Genomic DNA, 22,586 nt, shown 5'->3' on the forward strand with positions numbered 1-22,586 from the left:
TGATGGGGTAAGACTGCGTGGTTGGAGAAGCCACTAAAGTTGTGGAGTAACTGAGAAATGGATGAGACGTGTTCATTCCCCAAATTGCTCATCTCATTTTGGTATTAGCATTTTTGACTAAGCAAAGCACACTTAAAGGAACAGTGTATCATTTTATTTAGTCTTTTTTTTCTTATTTAGAGGATAAGGTTTGACACCGCACTTCTACCTGTCTCTTAGAGACGTGCCTGCCACTTCTAAAGCTAGCTGAACCCCCTTCATAATGGATAAAAAACTTTTTAAATATTCACAAACATCTGTCCTTTCTTTTTAGATGGAGAGATTACTATTGGCTAATAACTGCAGTGGTCATAACTGCTTTTCTTATTTTGCTAGGAGCTAGCTCAGTGGTTAGTTAGCAAGTTCTTACAAACAATTTCCATGCAAATTACAGGCGAAGGCAGAAATATGCCAGAGACTGAACAATGACAAAGAGATTTTAGGTGCAGAGCCCTTTTTGTGAATTATTTTACTTGCCAACCAGTTGTGGAATACTCATTTTTCCCTAGCAACCAGAAGTTGTCAGGAGGTTGCCAACTGGTCTCTAGTCCAGTGTGGCTGATGTCTTAGATGAGCAATGCTGGCAGTAAGTGAAGTAGTAAAGTCAATGCTGAAGCAGGGGTGAGGAACAGCCTTCTGAGGTTCAGTGAGTTCACCTCTTTCTAATTCTAAAACGCCACAATGTATATTTTAATATATGTAATCTTATTTCCAACTAACAGTAACTCGGTTGAGGCAAGCTGTCAGACTTCTGTGAAACTACAAATGGTTTAGAAGCTTTTTTGCACATATGTAGTTCTAGTCACTAAGACCTCAAAACAGACTTTGATGTACAAACCCAGTCGAGTTTTCCATTTAATTTGCTTTAAAACTGCAGGGAGATGCAAAAAGATGGCTTCAAACAAACAAATCAAGCTTCAGAAAACACAGAAACAAAAAGGAAATCCTGACAACTGGTCTCAAACTACTGTACAAATGATCAGTAATATTTGAAGTTAGTGAGACCAAGAGAATAAAACAAAATGCAGACAGAAACTGAAGTACTACACATACACTGGCTCACACAAATAAATATGTATGCACACTGTAAAGAACGCCTTTGTAAAGGTTGCAACTTTAAATAGGGTCTGATTACACAACAGATGCTGTCACTGCTCATTGCTTACATTTTCTATATTTGTCTACACATCTTGATATTTGAACAGCCATCTGTGTTTGCATTCTGTCGGTAAATGTAACTTAACATATAGCACAAGCCCAAGGTCAGAGCACCTCTTAGTATGCCCAGCAAGGATGCACACAGAGGTATGTCCTTTCTGGGAAGGATTGCATAGGTGGGTCAAATGTTAGCAGCCCGCCAGATTGTTCTTTATATACTATCTTGCCTCTCTGCACGTGCTAGCAATAATATGCACACATATGCACACAGATGTGTAAAATCCAATGAGGCATCAGATGTTGCATGCAAGAAGAGACTACTGTAAGTACATGTCTCACATGTGGCTTGGAAATGGTAGTACCCTAACATCTAACATCTGTTCGTGTCAACCATCCGTGAGCTGGAACGGCATCGACCGCGCATCTCCACGCATAAAATGAGATAAACTGACACACAAATCACCAGGCTGATGTAAGCTGTTTTCTCTTCTGTTTTATATAATAGGTAGTCCTGTCAGCTGAAGCTATTTGAGAAGGTAATGCCTCCCTGCCAGTGGGACTCTTTTATGGGTATGTTTTAACGAAATGGTCCGAGTGGTTTGTGAAAACTTTCGCTGAATGGTGGTGTTTGAGGAAAATGCTTGCCTTGGGATTTTTTATTGCTTTGTTTCCACTTTGACTGTTAAAACTACATACACTACTTCAGCTGTCAAGCTGCTCTGCTCTGCTAGTCAACATCTGTGGATGACAAGCAGCTTAGCAAGCCAGAAACAGAGTGCTGAGTTTTTGACTAAACTTTCTATTCTCTTATCTACTGTCTCTGTGCTTAGAAAATGAACCTCTGGTGGCTGTGTGTTGTCTTCACTTGCATCCAGCAATATGTAGATACAGCAATCTGTTGTCTTTTTTTTTTAAATGCACCATTATTTGATGAGAAAGAGAAGTCCTTTTCCGCAGAAGTGAGGCTTTTGTTTATTCCCTTCAACAGCATCTTTGCGAGTTAGCAGCATGCTACATATACCAGCTCTTTTCTTAGAGATTTTGGGAAACTGCTTTGGGAATTTAAGTGGTAATCTAGGCTTGAATAATCTACATTTGTAGTATTTAATTACTTGCTTGGTTCTACCAATATTAGATAGCTTACACAAAGCTGTTTTATTAATGCATGCATATTATTAAAATTTGGGACATAATGGTTGTATTGATGGATAGCAACTTGAAATGCTCCAAATATGCCACTACAGCATGTAATAATGTAAAGATAAGCTCTGGCAGACTTGGCTCTGTGCTTGGCTTTAAAGGGTTAAAGGAAGTAGAACTCGACTAAACCCAAGCTACAATGCTAAAGCCTGTGCACTTAAAGATCTTGCACATGTAACCCAAGAAAACCTTCACCGCGCTGGGAAAAAGATATACACAAAACTGTTTAAGTAATTACAAAGTATTTCTTATATAAGATATATCTTTATATCTTGGGAACTAGGTTTAGGTGGGAACGCATTGGCATGATGTAAGGTAAGAAAGCAGGTGACTCATGCATGCTGTCTGCCTCCCCATGGTTCTTGTTCTTTTCTGATAAAACCAGATGATTCGATTGCTTAATGTTGTCTTTAACCTTAAATTGACCGGGGAAGAATAAGTTGTCTTGTTGATGAATTGAGAGGCTAGAAGATTAGACTTGTCAGACTGCATATGTAGGTTCAGCCAAAGAGCCTTATCCCCTTTTCACATGCGGTCCTGAAGCTACCCCAAATCCACTCCAGTTCCTCTGTGTACAGCTTGCCAGGGTGCACAGGGTAATTCAGGGTAAATAGACTATGAGGGAAAAAAGAGTTGCAACTTCCTGGAAGTTGCAGCTCTCGCTCTTCCAGGACGTTCCAGCTCTCTCTTTTCTAATGGTGGCTTTTTAAAAGTCACCAGTAGAAAGATTCATTTGATTTGATAATTCATTACTGAAGATGTTAGTCCATTTATTAAAGGTCATTACAGGTGAGTTTTATGCTGTTCTTGTCATCTACAATTACGTGTGATTCATCTGCTTAGAGACCCAACTATCAATCGATTTTCTTAACCGCTTATCCAATTTAAAGCCCTCTTGGTGCTGCAGTCTATCCCAGCTGAACTGAGCGGCAGGACAGGTTGACATTACATCACAGGGTTACCCCAGAGAGGCAGTCAACCACACACTCACATGCAAACTCTACACAGAAGGGTCATGCCCAGGCTGTTTTTGTTTTTTAAAAAACAGTTGGTGGTGAAATGCTTTAATTTAATGTATTAATCCTAAAATCTTCTTTTTCTCTTCATCTTCTTAAACGTATTAATATTTACAATGGTAATAGACAATATCCAGAATAATATTTTTAGATGTGCCAAATACCAAAATAGTATTGGTACACTTTCAATTTACCAGTTAACCTAGATTCCAACTCCGGTTAGTGACAGAAAGAAAGAATGAGCCACAGATCTCTTCAGGTTTGTTCTACAGAACCATCTATGAAGTTGGTCTTAGCAGCTGTTGTAAGATGAATCATGTTTCCACCCCTGCCTATCACAACTAACTTGAAATCATTATAAAGACTGCAAAAAAAGGAAAAACAAGCCTCACTCGGAGAAGCTTTGCAAGCTAGGAAGTTCTCGATGTAGCTAGCAGGCTCAATATTTAATGCCATCTCAGCAATGAAAATAAAAGACACTTATAGCCACAGGCATTCACTTTCAAAAAGAATTTGGGCAACCAATAGTTGCAACACTTTTGGCAAGTATTTCCTGTAGGATGACCGTTGCTCTGAAGCAGGTGTGGATAGCTAGCTTGCTAGCAAGAAAACAACAAAGGTTGCTTTACTTTGCTGACTCTAAACTTCAGCAAACACATGTCCCTCTTCTGGATGGAGTGGTAAATGGACTGGTTCTTATATAGTACTTTGCTACTCTGTCTGAGCACTCAAAGCGCTTTATACAACTAACTCATTCACCCAATCACTTCTTATAAGCTCTTAAGTGCTCTATCTAACGTTCATACTCCGATAGATGCATCAGAGAGCAACATGGGGTTAGTATCTTGCCTAAGGATATTTGGCATGCAGACTGGAATAGCCTGGGATCGAACCACCACCCTTCTAGTTAGTGGCTGACCTGCTCTACCACCTGAACTACAGCCTTATCAGCCAATATGAAGATTTGAGCAAAGACAATTCAGCTGTATTTTTCAACTTCTATTTATATAGCATTGGTTCACAGAAAAAAGCCATCTCAATGCTCTTAATGATGCAAGGTAAAAACCCCAACGGTGGCATCCCATGAGCAAGCACCTGGCGATGATTAAGGAGCAGATCACACCAACTTTGCAACCGTGCCAATCCTGAGTATTCTCATGCTGCCAAGGGGATCAACCCTTCATTTTTAATAATCAGATGGCATTTCCTCAAGCAGAACCCTAAGAGAAAATGACATTGTAGCAACTTCTGAAAAAAGCACTTTGTTTTTGCGTTCATTACAGCAGGCACAAAATTTTTATAGTCAGTTGCTATAATGCCTTAGCATCACTGTCATTGACTGAAACATATGAACATAAGTGGGAAATAAATGCCATGTAAATTAATTTCCCCTTAAGCTTTTGTGCACATGTTTTCATAGAAAGTCTGCCATGATTTCAAACTAAATCACTCTGTAACAAATCTGGTCTAGAGAGCAAGATCCAAACAAAGGTTAATCTGTCAGAGAAATATTTTAGGTTGTAAGTTCTTGTCACGGTGTTAATTTTTATAGCGACCACATAATTGCGGAGAACTGCTGCATTGTTAGTGCTGATGGAGGCTTTGAACTTCATCCTAAAATTTATTCCATTTACCATAAGCTCTCCAGACTCCAACAGCAGCTCAATCAGATACCATGGCCGCTCCATCTGCCACTACACTCCCATCATCATCTCACTGCAGCCAGAAAAATCAGAGGGATATCCTCAAGGAAATATCACTTTACACTTATTGTAATCAAACCAAGCTGCAAGCATCCATTTCAAAAGGCAATAAGGCTTTCTGGACAAATCCTGACAGGCAAAGAACGGCCAAGCTCAATATAGCCCTTTAGATCACAAATTAAACACCTCTATTTTTCTTCATGGACTAATCCTGATAAATAATAGGAAAACACAGGTTAAGATGAAAGAAAATGTTGACAAATGATCAAGGAGAAGTCAATTAAAGGGGCCTTAATGATGCGGGTTATTAAAGCTGCGGTGAGGATCATCAAGCAGCAGGCAGTCGGAGCAGATAGGAGATGGTAGACAACAGGCCCTCTGTCACCGCTGGACCAAAAAATCAATATGTTGCTGTTGGTAACAACAGTTTCTCTATCCGCTTAACACATGTGGATCACATGGAAATCCATTTATCTTACAGATCTACAAACACAACAAAATAAACAATCAAACAGAGAATGATATCTTGACATCAACTGGCAGCGTAACTTTAGAAATGTGTTATAGTAGAACGCTGTTGCCTCTAGGGGCTGTTACTTCTTATTTATCCGCTTTTTTTTAAGTGTGTTTGGGGGAGAATGTGCCAAATTGAGGCCAAGTAGTGAGCACAATCTGGTGACACACTAATTAGCGATGATCTAGGTGAAATGCTAGCTGTGTTAGCATGTGTATAAGTGTCTGTGGGCGATACACACAGTTTGAAGGAGCAGTCTGACAGCTGCTTTGCCTCAGGCTTAAAGCTTATTCAAGAACAGAATGGCGAACTAAGTTAAATAGAGAAGGCCGCTTAACCATGTTAAAAATGACTGTCCGATCTTGCTGACACATGGTGCCTGGAGATGAGAAAGACGATCGTTTTCAAGCTCAGAAAAAAAAAAATACAGTCGCAAGTTTGAAAACAGTGCAAAAGAAAATGTGTCTAGAGGGATCAAATTTACAAGATGTTCAGAATGAAATTGAATTAACTATCCTGCATTCCTCTGGGCATGCATGTTCAATGCTACCCCCCCCCCCAAAAAAGAACAAAACAAAACAAAACAAATCTACAATCAGCTTTCGTCTTGATTCTACTGGAGCAAAGTAAGAAAACAACTTCAGAGTAGCAAAACAAGAAGCTCAAACTTTATCAAACTCTGAATGGGCCTGCAATTACTTTGACCAAATTAAAATGTGATCATTGAATGTTCATGTAATGTGTCAGCCTCTAGTTTATAGACCGACAAGCTACAACCCATTTTATTATTTCCCAAAGCATCTGACTCCCAATAAAAATGCTGCAAATGGTTGTCTCATGCTCTTGATGTGGGTGTGTTAAGAACATTTTACTGGCAACGTGCACGTCTGACTAATTCATCACCCTCTGTGACATCCACATCCAACTGACAGGCAAATCCCTTTCCTTTTATTTGGTGAATGTCTGGATGGAATGCGTAGCAAGTTGGTAAAACAAACTGCCATCAAAGCCCATACAAATCACTAATAATATAACAATTATAAAAATAACATTACATGAGAATAATATTCCAAACTCACTGTTTAATATTTTGAATACGTATTTATATTGTATCCAAATACATATTACATATTGTATCAATTGCACTTGATTCAATTTAATTCAATTTCCTTTGTATAGCACCAAATGACAACAACTGTCACCTTAAGGTGCTTTATATTGTAAGATAAAGACAATCTTATCTTACAATATAAAGCACAATGTTGGAGAGGAAAAACCCAGCAATCGGACAACCACTTTGAGCAAGCACTTGGTCACAGTGGAAAGGAAAAACTCCCTTTTAACAGGAAGAAACCTTCAGAAGAACCACACCGAGGAAGGAGCAGGCTTCTGAGCATGACCAGTTGGGGGGGAGGCAGTGTGGGCAGGACAAGAGACAAACTATAAAAAATAAATGTTAAATTTAAATTATTGGTAATGATTAAATGTAGTAGTTCTACATAAACACACAGGAAAAGAAAACAGATGAGTGAAGAAAAATCCTCAATGCATCATGTAAAGCCAGGAAGGATTCAGTGTTACCTGATTGAGCCCTAACTATAAGCTTTGCTAAAAAGAAACTAAATCTCAATCTGCTGTGCGATATGGCCAAAATCTCATATCCCGATATAAGAATTCTATCGTCCCGATAACGATATAAATCACAAAAATGTAACATTTTCTGTAAATTCTGTGAATCTCGGGCAGCTCGACTTGCGGGAAGTGTTTCCAGCTGCGCGTCATGTAGCTGGAGTTGAGTGTTTTAACAGATGCATGAAACTATGTCATTTTTTAGACATAAGTTGTAACAGCCGCTGTTTTCTTTGTGAGTATTTATTACTCGGCGTGCTGCGGGGAAAAGCCTGTTCTAACGTTTGAGTCTAAGGTTTCTAACCCTAACCCCTAACCCATAGGTGTCAAACTCTGGCCTGCGGGCCAAGTTTGGCCTAATTACATTTGGCCTGCGAAGCCATATCAAATTACTATTAGAGCTGGCCTGCTGGTATTATACAGCTAATATATATATTGTTTAGTATTAAGCTTTGCTTGTTCCATATTCAGTTTTTCAGCTAAACTTGTTTGAGTCCATAAGAAAAGATTCATTCTTATATCTGGAGGAAGATTTTTTTTTCAATAAATATTAATGTTAGCCCGCGACTTTGTTCCATTTTGAATTTTGGCCCACTGCGTATTTGAGTTTGACACCCCTGCCCTAACCCTTTAGCACCTGGCGGCTCTTTTTTACTTCTCATCTGTAAATAATCTGCTCTTTCACGTGATTCAGTTTATTTTGAAAAGTCTCAACAGGATCTTGAGCTTTATTGTGAAAGGTTGATGTGGAACATAAACAAGCGGACACGCGATGGTGTTACCGTCGTTGTTGCTCACCACAACGCATAAAAACAGGCGCTTGCCCGTCCGTAGTGTGGTTATATTAAATATAAGAGAAAGAGAGAACTTTAAGAAATTAATATAGCCACTACAGCGACCATCAAAACAATGAAAAAATATTGCCGTAAACAGTTTATTTTGTGACACCACGAAACAAACGATAGCGTAAAATGAAACGATAGACGTTTTTACATCGTCATCCGATATATATCGTTATATCGAACAGCCCTACACTATCTTGTGAAACATTTCTTTTGTTCCTATGTTTTTGTGTTTAATCTGTTTTCATATTCATATATTCAACATCCTTTGTCTAATATATTCATTATCCCTCCTGGACATGTCCAAACCATCTCAGGCTGCATTCAACCTGATACATCACAGCATGCCACTAACATCTCACTCTTGACCTTTCCACCTGTCGCCCTCTGATTCACAGACATGTAAGATTACATGGGAGTGTGGAGGTATGCACTGACATACCTCCAGACTTCCAGGTTCTCTTCTATCTGCTCCTTACTTGGTGTTAGCATTTCAAACCCGATACAGATAACTAGGACACTTCAGTCCTCCATAGTGTTTTCAATCGCACAGGCAAAAAATTACAAAAATGAAGAGGATTTAAAAGAAACAGAAGATTAAACAACACCATCAATAGCAACGCTATTTTGAAGTTGTCTGCAACAAACAATAATACAAAACAAAAAAAGGTTACAGGTGGGTACAGTTGGCTGATAACGTTGGCTGCCTGCATTGATATTATTGTTTTTTATAAAGCCACTGCCTCAGTGGTAACTTAAAAGAGGGATAATGTGGCTATCGAGTATATTGCTAACAGTTAAACAGCTAACGCTTACATGTGTACTCCGCAGTTATGATAAATGTTTAGTACTTGTTCAGTGTTACTGAAATCAAAGTTTTACTGGCCTCTTGTTATGAAGGTCGATTACTTGGCAGCTAGTGAGGGGAGGGGCTATGTGTCTTGTTGTTGGCATCAATGGTCCAATATAAATTTTTTGTTTCAATTATTATTTCAATTAGTATCTGAGTGTCTATTTTTGGACAGCCCTACCGTCAAATAACACTTTTGTTTCGTACAATTTTACACAATTTCTGCTTGAAAAAAGGCAAAGGAGGGCAAAGTAAGAGAAACATAAGACCTCACTTAGCTTGTTCAGTCTATGATATATCACTAGTCATTAGTAAGAAAGGCCAGGTGATCCCATTTTCAAAGCTTTAGAAATACTCCTCAAATCTTGTCCCAACAATCAGCAGCTGTGCACCTCTAAGCGGTTCCCTCTCATACTTGAGATGGGAATGTGAAAACAAAATAGCACTGCATTTTTAGGAAGCTCTTCCCACTGAAGATTTATTAAGAAATAGAAGTTAACTGAAATAGGAAGTTGAGTTGGCTGCTCATTGGATTGCTAGAAAGGCAAATCAAAACCCCTATTTGGCTCAAAGAAGACCTTTAGGGAGGTTTAGCTGGCTCTGGAGTGGTGGTGCACTGTTCTACTGTGCAGCAACACCTGCACAAGCATGACCTTTATGGAACATTCATCAGTAGAAAACCATTCCTGCAGGAGAAGGAAGGGTGCAAAATGTCATGAAAAGAACAGCTCACCAAATGTTCCACACGGGAATGGATCGATCATGCTTTGGGCTTGTGTTGCAGCCAGTGAAACCAAGAACATTTCACTAGTAGACGGAAGCACAGGCTCAGTTAAATACCAAGCAAGTCAGTGTCTGTCAAAAGGCTGAATACACAACAACTCAAAATCCTAACTCAAAATCCACAACGGACTACCTAAAAAATACCAAATAAGTTGAAGGTTTTCCATGCGTATGACAACTGTGATTATAAATATGCACAAAGTCTCGGGAATATTAGCGTAAGTAGGTATAAAAGGGTGAACTGCAAGTCTCGCTACTGACAAGCGTAGTGCTTGCCAAAAGGATGGTACTAAATACTAACTTTGCAGGCTTCCCAGTTGTTTTTTAAAATAAAAAAATATATATATATCAATTACAAAACTAATCTGAATTAAAATATTAAAGGTCTTATAGTTATTAGCTGTTTTTATCTTAAAAACATTGTTCACTGGATTAAGAGCATCAACTTAAATAAAATAATAAAAAACAATCTGTTCTTTCTTAAAGGGATTCCAGATGATGTGATAGTTTTTCTGCCAACAAAACGGAGAAAGGGAAATAATAATAATAGCACAAGAAAAATATCCCAAGGAATAAAGATGGAAAGAACAAGATATGAAGCCAAAGTTAGCACAAAGGGGAAGGCTTGGGAAATAATGTGAGGAGAATGGTGGAAAGGTAAAATCAGCCATGGCCACAATACAGGCAGGTGCTGGTAGTAAGGGTAGAGTGGTTTGCTGGCTGTCATGTTAGAGCTCTTCCTCCTGGTCTTAAATCACACTGATAGTTTATGAAGACAGCATGTCGAACCATAGCTATGAAAGAATTATACTCTTAGCATAGGTTGAATAGTTTCCGTCTGGTCTGGTTTCCTCTATTGTATCTAACCAAGGATTTACACATCTAAAACAGTGATACAAACCCTGTTGCTGTACAAACCTACTGGGGACCTCAAATGTCCCTAAAGCCAAAGGCCAGCACTTTTACATCACAGTCATTGCTTCATTTCACTTTACACATGGCGGTCTACCTTCATAACACGTCACTCGTCAGTACTTTTCTGCCTGCGCTGTTTATATTTTCAAATGGCCATTCTGCCATGAAGTTTCCCTCGCAGCTCATTTCAAACCAATTCAATTTCAGTAGTGTCAAAGGAGAAGTAGCATGGTTGTTAACTGTGATTTTATAAGCCACGGACGAAAAGAGAGAAAAATCTCTTTCTAGGAGGCAACAATCTTGACTTATCTGAACCAGAACAGTATGTTATTGCACATTTTTAAAATGTTCTTATTTACTTTAGAGCATTGGTCAGTTTAATATGCAAGTAAACTTAAATTTTTCTTGTAAGGACTAAGCGTTAATATTCAAATTTACCAAGCAGCCACAGTTCTGTTTGACTCTTAGATAGACTAGTCTGTAAAGTTTTAATGAGTTTTGAATATTATTTTAAAGAATTAATATCAAACTACAGAGAAGCCCATGTTGAAAAGAATGAAAGAAAATGTTTTTCACCGATCATAATTGTTTTCAGTCAATTAAACACAGCCCTGTATTAAGATGTTAAACATGTCACATCAACAGTGGTCTACTAAATGTGTGACAGCGGGATATGGGGATAACCTGGTAATAACACCAGCACTCCAGACACTAGTCATTTATGCTTTTGCTTAAACATGTTCTTTTTGTCAAGAGGGTTAGGAAGGATTTGACAAGAATTCCCTCATGGTGTGTTTGCAAGGCCGACAAAATGGAGCTGTAGTACCGAAAGCCCTCGTCTTTTTTGATTGAATGCTTTCAGGTAACCTTGCGAATAATGAGACCTCGCTCAAAGAAACAACAACAAGAAGTCAGGCCTGACATTTCTCGGTAATTCCTTGTCTATGTAAACTGTCCCCGGTCTAACTAAACATACCCCTGCTGGGTTAAATCACCTTAATGTGAACTGAGCGTATGCTTAATTGAACTATTACTGCAATCTGTGTTGTCCCAGTAACAAGCATGGCCTTGCCTTTTTACTATCATATAATCAAAGTCTAGCCACTTATGTTTTGAACATTACAACAAAAATGTGATTAGGTTTTTCTTTATTATGGATTTAAAATGATATTTTGTAATGGGTGTTACAATTTGAAATTTAGTTACACTCCCAAGGGGAAATAATACACATAAGGAGCATTAGGAGATTGTGCGGTTCTTACTTGTGTAAAACCATGTCAGTTAAAAAAAAAAAAGCTATGCTACAGAGATCACATATGCTGAGAATGCAGTGTGTATTTGGAGAGAACCAGAGGTGTATTGGAAGACATAACACGAAGTGCAACTGGAAAAGCAGGAAAATTGAGCTGTAATGCTAAGACGGGGTGATAAGTAGATGTAACGCTGTGCACAGAGGCTCCTGTTAAAGTGAGAATGAAAAGAAAAGACCACAACGACATAGTTTTATGAAGAAATGTTACCATGTCAAATTTAAACTTTGATTTAGCAAAATCTATTATTTTTTGTTTCAAATCTTTTTTTCCTTTTTTTCCTTTTTTTTTTTTACCCGATTTGCTTTGGTTTCCACACAATGCTTGTTTAGGTTCAGGTACCAAAAGTACTTGATTAGCTTTAGGGATTTTTTTGACATTGTAAAGTACAGGTTAAAAAGCTCTTTTCTCTAGCTTACAATAGCATTCCCACAAACATCATACAACCACTATGTCTCCTTCATAATCTTTCATAAATTATTGATTACAATAGATGAGCAGATAACGTCTGGGCTTATTTATAGGTAATAGTGGGAGCCTGCTTACTTGTAATATGTATGTTGGGCCAACATCTGATAACAGCATTGTATTGCAACTGGGCGGATAACTTCTTAATAAAGTAGTGGTAAAGAGTTCAGCATCAGCAAGATTTTACTTACACACAACACAATTTATAATACTATAGGTGCAAAAACATATATTTTGAAATGGATAATACACGGTAATTTTGTAACCAATTCAAATCCAAAACCATGAGCATCAATAAACCTTTTGATTCAATACTGAATAAGTCTTTACACCAGCAAAGGTGCTTGTTTAGTTGCTCAGATGCTTTGAAACATTTGATGCAATTACACCAGCGTGTTACTGTCTCTCTGTTTGGAATTCAATGACTGTCTTGTGTTTTTAAGTACATGGCATTCATTCTGTTCGCATGTTCTTGTTTGTGTTGTTGGAGTCTTTCAGCGCTGCTGAAACCCATCTCCCTAACTGCTGTGGTAATGCACTGTAGTCCAGTTGTGTTCTGCACATCCAAACAAATGAATAATTAAAATGTTTTTTAAAACAAGGCTGGATTGGATAACCTGCGTAGCGTTTTCTCCTCTTTGGCAACGCGGCAGCCTTTTTCCTCTGAAAATTAAACCAGGCGAGCTCTATAAGTGTGAATGCAGCTACTCCTGCAATATCAGCAAGGGATCCCAAGAATAACAAATTGAGTCTTTCGGGTTGTTTTTTTCTTACCCTTTATTACACCGAAAAGGGAAAATGGCATTGAAAACCATAAATATCACCTTCCGCAGTAATACGTAGCATTTTCATACTCTTCAGAAAAGTCTGAAAAGTTAAAATACATACAATAAAATACATTTACCTCAAAGGAATTAAAAATACACTCATCTAATTGGATGAGTTGGCATGGAAACTGATATTAGGTGGACTGTGTATCTGCTAAATAAGGTTCTTGCATATTCTGATTGTTTGACTGATATAGGACTTTTAGGACGAACAACAGTACCGATATTTCCTGATAATTCCTTTTTCAGACACACAAAACATAAACACAACAAATCTGTGTTACATGTAGTTATTTAATTACTCATTTACACTAGGCTCTGCCCAACTGCTGTGTTTGTAGGAAACACTTGTTGCGAACAGTGAATTTGCATAGTGCCCTCTGGTGGACAAGCTATGCAATATTGACACTCATAACGTAGTTGAAAGATCTTCACTTTTTTAACCTTCATTTATCCACCCTTAGACTTAAATAAAAACTGAAATAACAATCATAGCTATGAAAGCTGTCTCTGCTTTTAACCAAGTGCTTTCACTGTATAAGGCTTAATGTAACTTAAGTAACTGAAAGGGAAAATGTTGTGAATTAAAAGAGCAAGCAAACAACTCACATTGTTATAGTAAGGATCCAAACAAAAATCTGCTTTTTATGATCAGGCACAATCACGATCTGCTTCCATACTGCACATGGCACAAGTAGGTTTTTTCACAGAACAGCAGGAGGTCACCTTGCCGAGGAGTTGAAAATGTACACCGGTCCTTAGCAGCTCCTCCTCAAACAACTAAATATAGAGCCAATGCTTCTGAGCCAAAATTAAAAACGATCTGAAGGGAAAGATCTCCCATTAATTACCATTATCTTGTTTAGCGGAGGGGTTTTTGGTGAAAGACTGCTGTCAAAGCTAAATTCATTAGTAAATATATTACTCCTGTGGCTTTGCTGCAATAAAAGTCACAGTGGGTTTTGCAAATTGCCTGCAAATCTTTTGCTGCCCTCAAAATAGCACCGTAACAATGACCAGACACTGAAAGATAAATCCAGATTGTGCAATCTGGACTTCAACATATTGAGGAATCATTATCAGTAATGCACAAGACCAATCGGTGACGGCTGCAAGAAATATGCTTTTCTTTTGATCTTCAGGAAGCCATTATCATATGTTTTACATCTATATTTCATGAAAACTTGCTGCCAGGGGAATCTGTAATACTGTCTGAGATGCAACACTGTAAAACAAGTGTTATTACACTCTGGCATAAATCGATGGATACCCAGAGTGCATCAATATTATAATAACTTGTCTACAGCCATTTTAAACTCATCCATTAAAGAGCAGCTATTATTTGGTAATGTAGATGTGCATCATATTGGAAATGTGACAGATTTTAAAATAGATTTACAATAGAAAACTAAAAAAAAAAAAGCAAAAAAACATCACACGATATATGCGTGAGAGAGCAGGTGCATTATATCTGATCATCAGTGAGCACGATAATGGGCAGGACAATCGTCTATAAGTTGTGCAGCCGGTCCCACGGAGTTCAGCAGCATGGAAAGCGGGCCTGCTTCATCGTCTTACAATGGGGCATCATTCATAGTAAATACGCTCTGTGCTATTTAAGGTGACACGACGCAAAACAGCTACAGAAAGTTAAACACTGACTGTCACGTTCACTGGAAGGTGTACTCTTAACAGATGGGATGGCTGCAGTCATGATCTTCTGGGTTAGCTTACATAAAGCACTGAGACTTGCTGTATGTGATGTATTCTGCTGGAATGATTTGTATGCCCAAAAGTGTTGAGAGGTTTCCTGTACTCCAAAGGTACTGCTGTGAGGTCAGCTGAATAAAAGATGGGGGTAGGGGCAATCTGGGTTTCAATGCTGGTACTGACTTTAAAAATAAAAATAAAAATGAGGAGAATACGAGTAGTTAACTGGATGAAGATTGTTGTTTACTAAATTTGATCTGCTCTTGAGATTTTTCAGTTCTCTCCTTTCATAGTTTGCACACCAGAGACTCCGCCATGCCACTTGGCTTCACCATCATTAGCAGAATAACACACACAGTTCACGTGGACTGCTGTTTCTAATAAACTGCCCTGAATCCTTTGATGTAAGTATTTGACTGAACTACCTGACATACTGTAAGGGTGCATCTGAACTCCCTATGCTACCACAGTGGTCCTCGATGTTCAATCATTTCAAGTGTCCTGAGCCGTGTCTTGTTATTCTGTACTTTTGCTGAATTTATTTTCAGTTGTTGAGGAAGTCCTAAGATTAGTAATGCAAGCAGAATATTCCATTCAACTGAAAATGATCGTCAAGGTCAGCCTTTGTTCTTCTGGTAAAACAATGGTCACAATGCAAGCGCCATAGAGGGTGGCTTGTAGAAAGCAGTAGCACGCTCTGGAGATACAGATGATCAGGTGAAAATATGGATGGTGTAATATGATGCAGATTTAGGTGTTTACATGAAGCTGAATTACCCATAAATCACTATGTACTGTAGAATTCCTAGCATGTGTAGCAAGTCAGCAGAGCAGCTTCTCCAACAGGTGACATGCTGAGGAACTGTATTTAGGAAACACTGAAATTTCATGTATAGCCACTGTAGATCCCTGGTGGTCTAGTGGTTAGGATTCGGCGCTCTCACTGCCACGGCCCGGGTTTGATTCCTGGTAAGGGAACGCCTTTTACTGAATATGCCGGGGGGAACCCACCCGAGGGATTAATAAAGTTTCATCTGATCTAATCGAATCTAGATATTCAGTAAAAACACACACAAAGTAACTCAAAGTGTAACAGAGTACATAAATAGAATTTTGGCTGTATTTTGCACATCCAACATGGGTTTTTACACCAAGTTGAGCAAGATACAGCATCTAGTGACTTAATGTATAATAAATAAAACACAACAAATCATCCTTGTGGGATGACAATTTTTACACAGGGCAGCAAGTTTAATGTTCAGTTATTTAAATGTTGTGTACAGTGCATGTTTTAGGTGAGAGACCAAGATTCAAAAGAAGACAAAATTTGAAAAAGCTCCAATTTTCACATTAAAGCTCGCCACTTAAAGTGATGCTTCAAAGCTTGCTCTTTTTATCAAATCCACACCCAGGGGTTCATATTTTTCAGCAATGAATGCAGAACGTCTGCAGCTTTTGTCCGAATTTTGAAAAACATTTTTAAACATCACTAGTATTCGGTATGCTGTTCAACGCTGGTCAGAGTTTGATGATTGCTGTTCTGTATTTTTAAATGAGAGCGTTTTACATTACCTAGCATCTTTCTGTTGGCCACGTTCTTACATTGTGCTTAGCTTTAAATATTGATTTGGTGATAGAGACAAAAAGGACAGTGGACACACAATGACTTCTTAATCACCGCATCAGTTTTCACTGACTTCCCAAATTATGACTTCACCTTTATTTGTTGGGCTCCTGTAAAGCAGTGATTGAACTGCCAAGCACCAGCTGACATGAATCACACACTCTTGTGTACTTTACACCGAGCAACAGTTCAATCCTGCAGCAGTGGCAGAAAGCAAGTGGTTATCTACAGTTCCTGCAGTTCTGCTGTATTTCACACTTGTCGTCAGTGTCCTTCAGCCGATGAGACTACCGTTCGCCAGTGTCATAAAGCAGATATCAAATCCCCATCTAAAAATGTAGATGCTGACATTTAAATAACAGCAAAATGGGCTGCCGCCCTAATAAAAAGTATCATGTCAAATGCGTCTCATTCATGTCAACACAGCCCACAGCTCCATAATAACCATGACAGGAATATTTATTATAATATTTTTTTAAGAATACATGTCATATTTCAATGCCAGCTGGAGTTTGTACACCACTGCAAAAACAAATAAATAAAATAAAATTAATCAAATATTACAGCTGCTTAATGGATCACGTGCGATGAATTTAAAAGGTGGATCTTTGTGTTTCAGGAAAGGTCACGTGTCCCTTTTTACTGGGCTTTTGCATGTGTCACTAATAAAAAGACGCATTAACTTAGTGCATATTTTAATGGGTTTTGCCGTGATATTCTTCTCGGAGCGCGCGAGACAGGATGGCCCTTATCCTGGCTTATCTTATGGATCACTCTTATGTGATGTTGTTTCAAAGGAGGTTGCACAAGATGGTTACCATGGCATTTGCACAGGCGTTTTCTCCAGCTTTACTTTGCTCACAGATAATGGGTCAGGTCAAGCTATTCTACAGCTTCTCCTCTCTGTGGTCGTGATATGACTGAGAGCTGGGTCATTTTAACCTCCCTTTCCTCTGACTCGACATCTTCGGGCAGAAATTAAAATCTCCGAGCCTCCATTACAGCAGCTACAGGTTTAAACCCAGCATACAGTCAATGTTTTATATCAAGAAGGGTTAAAGACACTTGGCTAAGGTACGGGATACGATGAGCGGATAGCAACAGCTCCCACAATTCAAATATAAACGAGCTGCAGATGGGTTTTAGTGCTGTTTTGTCCGGATTTTTATTGTTCAATTTTTTTAAAAACCCACCATTAGAGTGTTAAAGACTCCAAATTTAAGAAGTGATGTCCTATGTGCAGCTTTATGGACAGCTATTAAGTGGTATTAAGTGTACTGCAGCAGTGACTATGGGTTACATCTAATCCCAAAGTTCAGAACAACAAAAATAACAGACTTGTGAAGAATGTTCTTGATAAATCTCTAAGGGCTCAGGTCAGTCCCACACAGTACAATTGTAAACGGCATGAGGGCTCTTTTGTGGAATTTTTGGACTCTTGATAAACACTTTCTCTAAGTGCACAACCCTGAAGACTCTCGTTGTGGAACTCACTCACAACTGAAAAAAAAAAGGACTGAGAGTCAAACCCAGGAAGTATCCATGGAAATATGAACATTAAAATAAGAGCATGTTAACTCTGCACAATTAAAATCAGTTTAAGTGCACTGGGTGTGCGTTACCCTAATGAAGGCTATTTTGTGTTGGGTATTTCTAACAGAAACAAACTCTAGTGTTCACACTAGTGATCAAACCTTCTCTGGATTAAAACACGATGCTGACTTTGCCATAACCTGAAAACATACTGTTTGTTTTGGAAGTGTAAATCTCTTCCACCTCTTCTTCAAGGTCAGCTTGGAGCACTTTGAACTGGATTATATGAGAACATAGAAAAACATTAGGAAATGTAATATTTTTGCACAATTCAAAGTATCTTATTTCAAAGTATCCCCTTATTAAGGCTTTTCCCCCAGTGTGTAATGTCTTTAGTTCTCTAGTTTATGTTTTTTTTTTCTATTGTTAATCTAAAATACAATTTTGACACCAAAAATAATCTAAAGTGGCTCTAAAGTGAGAATTATAGTGTTGAGCATTCCAAGCAAATAATACAAAAGTAAACCCAGAAGGTATTTGAAGAAAATTGTCTCATCCAAGGCTTAGTCCCTGATAGTTTTCCTTTTTTGTGTGTTTTCTCTGTCATCAAAGACAATCAAATGACAGTGATCACAAACGCCTGCCTTGTCTCTCACAGTGCAATAACACATGGAGTAACATGTAGGTTCAAACTGAAAAAAAAAGAAATATAAATGCAGTTGGCTTTTGGTCTTGTGCAGCCAGATGAAAGCAATCTTGTGTGTGTGTGTGTGTGTGTGTGTGTGTGTGTGTGTGTGTGTGTGTGTGTGTGTGTGTGTGTGTGCCAATCTCAAACATGAAGTAACAAATGACACTTCATTTTACCATCGCTTATTACCTCAATCTTACAGTTATGAATCCATAAACCATAGAACAGCTTGCAAGGTCAGGATGCTAACGTGCATGAGCCTGTTCACCAGCTGCCATGTTCTACATGCTACCTGTTATTTCAAGACATGCAGTGACATCACTTAGCTGCAGTCACACAGGAAAGCACTGATGAGGAAATTCAGCTAAAAAAAAAAAAAAGACAATATCCTGAAAGTAATAGAGGTATGAAAAATAATAATTAAAATCATATTGCTTTAAAATTCTGGGCTATAATGATGGAAACAAGCACTGATATGCGACAAGGCTGCCTCATCCAAACAAACAAATACACCTATACAAACAACCCAACAGCTGTGCTGCTGCAAGAAAGCTCTGACTTTACGAGAGGAGAGAGAATATTAAAGTGAACACTTCTGAGCACTTCACCTTCCTCACCCAAACATACTTCATTAAACATTAAGACTTAACACGTTTTGTTCCAGATTGTAAGTCCCCCACCTTGTGTTCTCATTCAATCCATTAAGCGGCCGTTCTTTCCTTTTCGTCCCTTTTATCTTCACTTCTAGGCCATTTTCTCTCTAGAAACCGACTGACACCGAGCTTGCCACAGTATTAACTTTATTGGCCCTTAACTGTAGTTTATTGGACGTAGTGCTCTGGGAATGGTGGCAATCTCTGTATGTTCTTGAAGATTAAAAAAAAAATAAAAAAATCAGATGAAGCACACGTATTACCTGCGGTGTATATGAAGAAGAATGGTCATGCTACAATTCTGCCATACTGTAGCGTGCTATTTTTTTATTTTTTATTTTGTCTGATATGTAGTGAAACAAATTCCCACTAAAAGATGAAGCCCAGGCAAGGCTTCCCAGTCTTCAGCTCCATTCTGCTGTATTTGAGTAAGCCTCCTAAAATGCCAGCGCCGAGGCTGACGTTACGCCGGCCTAAGAAAAGCAATCACAGCTATTTGAACAGCATGCCAACAAGAGTAATACGAAATTCTTCAAAAGTCTACAAAACCACTTTATTGGTTTTCTGATGGATTTCTAATGTCACTTCTCCGTAGCTACAGGCCCCATATCTGTGTGTGTGTGTGTGTGTGTGTGAGAGAGAGAGAGAGAGAGAGAGGAAAAAAACAACACACATTCACTCCTTTAAAAATGAAAATATACCATTTCTCATGACCTGTCAGAACAGAGGTCCTGTTGTCTTCCATTAACTGAGCACTGCCCAACCACCGCTGAATATTAATGGAGCCTTCCCTGGATCATCAGCATGTGCATTTAATTCACAATCCTATCTGCATCTTCTAGGGCACAGGCTTTTTTGACTGCATGTGTGTGTGTGTGTGTGTGTGTGTGTGTGTGTGTGTGTGTGTGTGTGTGTGTGTCAGAGCTGTTGTGAATTTGTTGATTAGAGGAGACGTCTTCTGAGTTCAAGGCCTGTCACACACTGTGCTTGAGATGAGTTACGTTGCAGCACAGAGGCATAATTAAGCTGTCATCAATAAGTGTAATGAAAAAAAAAAGGGGGTCATCAGAAAATAATCAATATCTCCACAATCGAGCGGGATCGGCAGCCCCGGCTGAGAATAGCAAGCCGGTCTGATTGACGGTCCCCGTGCGTGATGAGCTGATCTCCAATTAAATCGCAGCCGTATCTCCCCGCTAGCCGCGCGGTTAAAACCACTTGGATACGCAAAGTGGACCGATCGCGTTAAGATGCCACAGCTTATCAACAGGCAAGGCCAATAGAAGGCTCCCACTGAAAGGAAGAAAATGTGTGCTATAGCAACAAAGTGGCTCGAGGATTTTACATGGGAATCTCATTCCTCAGTATTGACAGTGCGTCAGGACGGGCAACGTGCGCAATGTGCGAAGTCACCAAACATATTGCGCACACATGAAGCCCGCGGTAGACAGCAAATCTCCAGTCACGTTTGGGTGCTGGTGGTGAACATATGGCTTACCTAAAAGACGCGATGCAAGCACCGGAATTAAGATGAAGAAGAGGATGATGATGGTGATGATGGCCCGTCCATCTAAGCACGATTCTTCTTTTCTATCCTCCGTCGGCGTGTCGATGATCTCCTAACTAGGCCATTTCTCCCCGGCTCGCAATTATTTCTCAGGAGAGCAACGCAGTCGCAGGCTTCCGCACATCAGCACACCTTCTCGGTGTCCGTCTTTCTCCGGCTTTTCCAAAAAAAAGCACACCTCATACTGGCCTCCTCCTCCTCCTCCTCCTCTCATCCCTCTCTGACAACACCCCTGCTATGTTTCCTTCTCCACGGAATATTTGACTTTTTCTTTTCTTCTTTTTTTTAATCAGGCGGAGACGCAGCAGCGAGTGCGACCCAAACACGGGAAGGAGAGAGGGAGAACGAGAGAGGGGGGAAAATGAACTCACAGGAAAATAAATGCGTAACGCTATAGCGTCAGGACTCGCGCGTCGCTTCAAAAGTCAACGCAGCGATCTGTCCTCTTTCTCTCCCCCCATTTGCCCGCGCTGATAATAATCCGCGGTGTGCGCCCCCGCTGTGCCGAACGGCCCCCTTTAAAGAAGAAAAAAAAGATTACAGGTTGACTGACTTAAAACACGAAACAGCGCTTCAGCGAAGACACCCCACCGAAATCAGGTGTCCAATCTCTTCTTCGCGCGCTTGCGTGGTGCTCTCTCTCTCTCTCTCTCTCTCTCTCTCTCTCTCTCTTCACTTGGTCTCTGATGCTAAGGAGAGAAAGCTCGGAATGAGAAAACAGAGCCCGCACCTTCCGATCAGCCCGGTGCTTTTGGAACAACACCTGAAAGGCTGTGAATATCAGGATGATGCAGTGGTATTTATTTTTGAAGCCCGCACTGAAGGAGATCCCACTGCTTTTCAATCTCCCTCTCTCGCTCTCTCTCTGAGCGCAGTCTCATTGACTCTCGCGCAATATTTCAGTCTCACTGCTAGTTGTCATGACGAGGAGGCGAGACGCATAATTCGGCGGAAAAGGGCGCTCGATCTGCTGAAATACTCGCGTGGAAAAGCAAAACGCGTTTGCTTCCAGCGTTTATAGGTGATGATCTGTGCCAGGCTGACGCAGATTTTTGTTTTCTTCTTTTTAATTTTTTTAAATTTATTTTTGGTACTTTTTTGGTGGGTGAAATATGAAACACCGTAATATACGAATGCACGGGTTACATATAGAGCAATAATAATACAAATAACAGCAACAATAAATACTTACCTATAATTTCTGCTTCCTGGTTGAGTATATTATTTAAGGAAAATGAGCATGGATGCAGAGCTCAGCTGGTACACAGTAAAGACTACCTGCATTGATGTGACCACTAGGTGGCAGCACAAGCACAACATGCCAGCCAAAAGTGACCAGTTAGTGTCCCTAATAGCGTATTCAAATTAAATCGTTGGGGTTCGCCTCTATGCTGTGAATTGAACTGAGCTGAATCAGTTGTGTTGGCAATCAATTGTTTGATGAATCTTGCCACGATACTAACTTTCTATTAAGTTCTGTTTTGTTCTTCGCTCACCCTCGAGGGAAATATGTGGCCCTTCAGCTGCTAGATGCTTTCTCTGTTTGTCATTTGGTCC

At 39.4% G+C, this 22,586-nt stretch overlaps 1 protein-coding gene across 2 annotated transcripts in view; it reads right to left on the reverse strand.

The window, feature by feature from the left end:
• nlgn2b (neuroligin 2b) overlaps window positions 1–21,683 on the reverse strand; it is a 62,817-nt gene extending 41,134 nt beyond the window's left edge. Inside the window, exon 1 of one of the 2 annotated variants that reach the window (XM_082548563.1) lies at window positions 20,961–21,683. The gene's annotated coding sequence lies outside the window, so the exon portion shown is untranslated. The remainder of the gene's footprint in view (window positions 1–20,960) is intronic. The other variant, XM_082548562.1, reaches the window with a different exon arrangement.
• Window positions 21,684–22,586: the final 903 nt, after the last annotated feature.

This window comes from Aulonocara stuartgranti (genome assembly GCF_965226115.1).
Source record: "Aulonocara stuartgranti genome assembly, chromosome: 10".
Classification (NCBI taxonomy): domain Eukaryota; kingdom Metazoa; phylum Chordata; class Actinopteri; order Cichliformes; family Cichlidae; genus Aulonocara; species Aulonocara stuartgranti.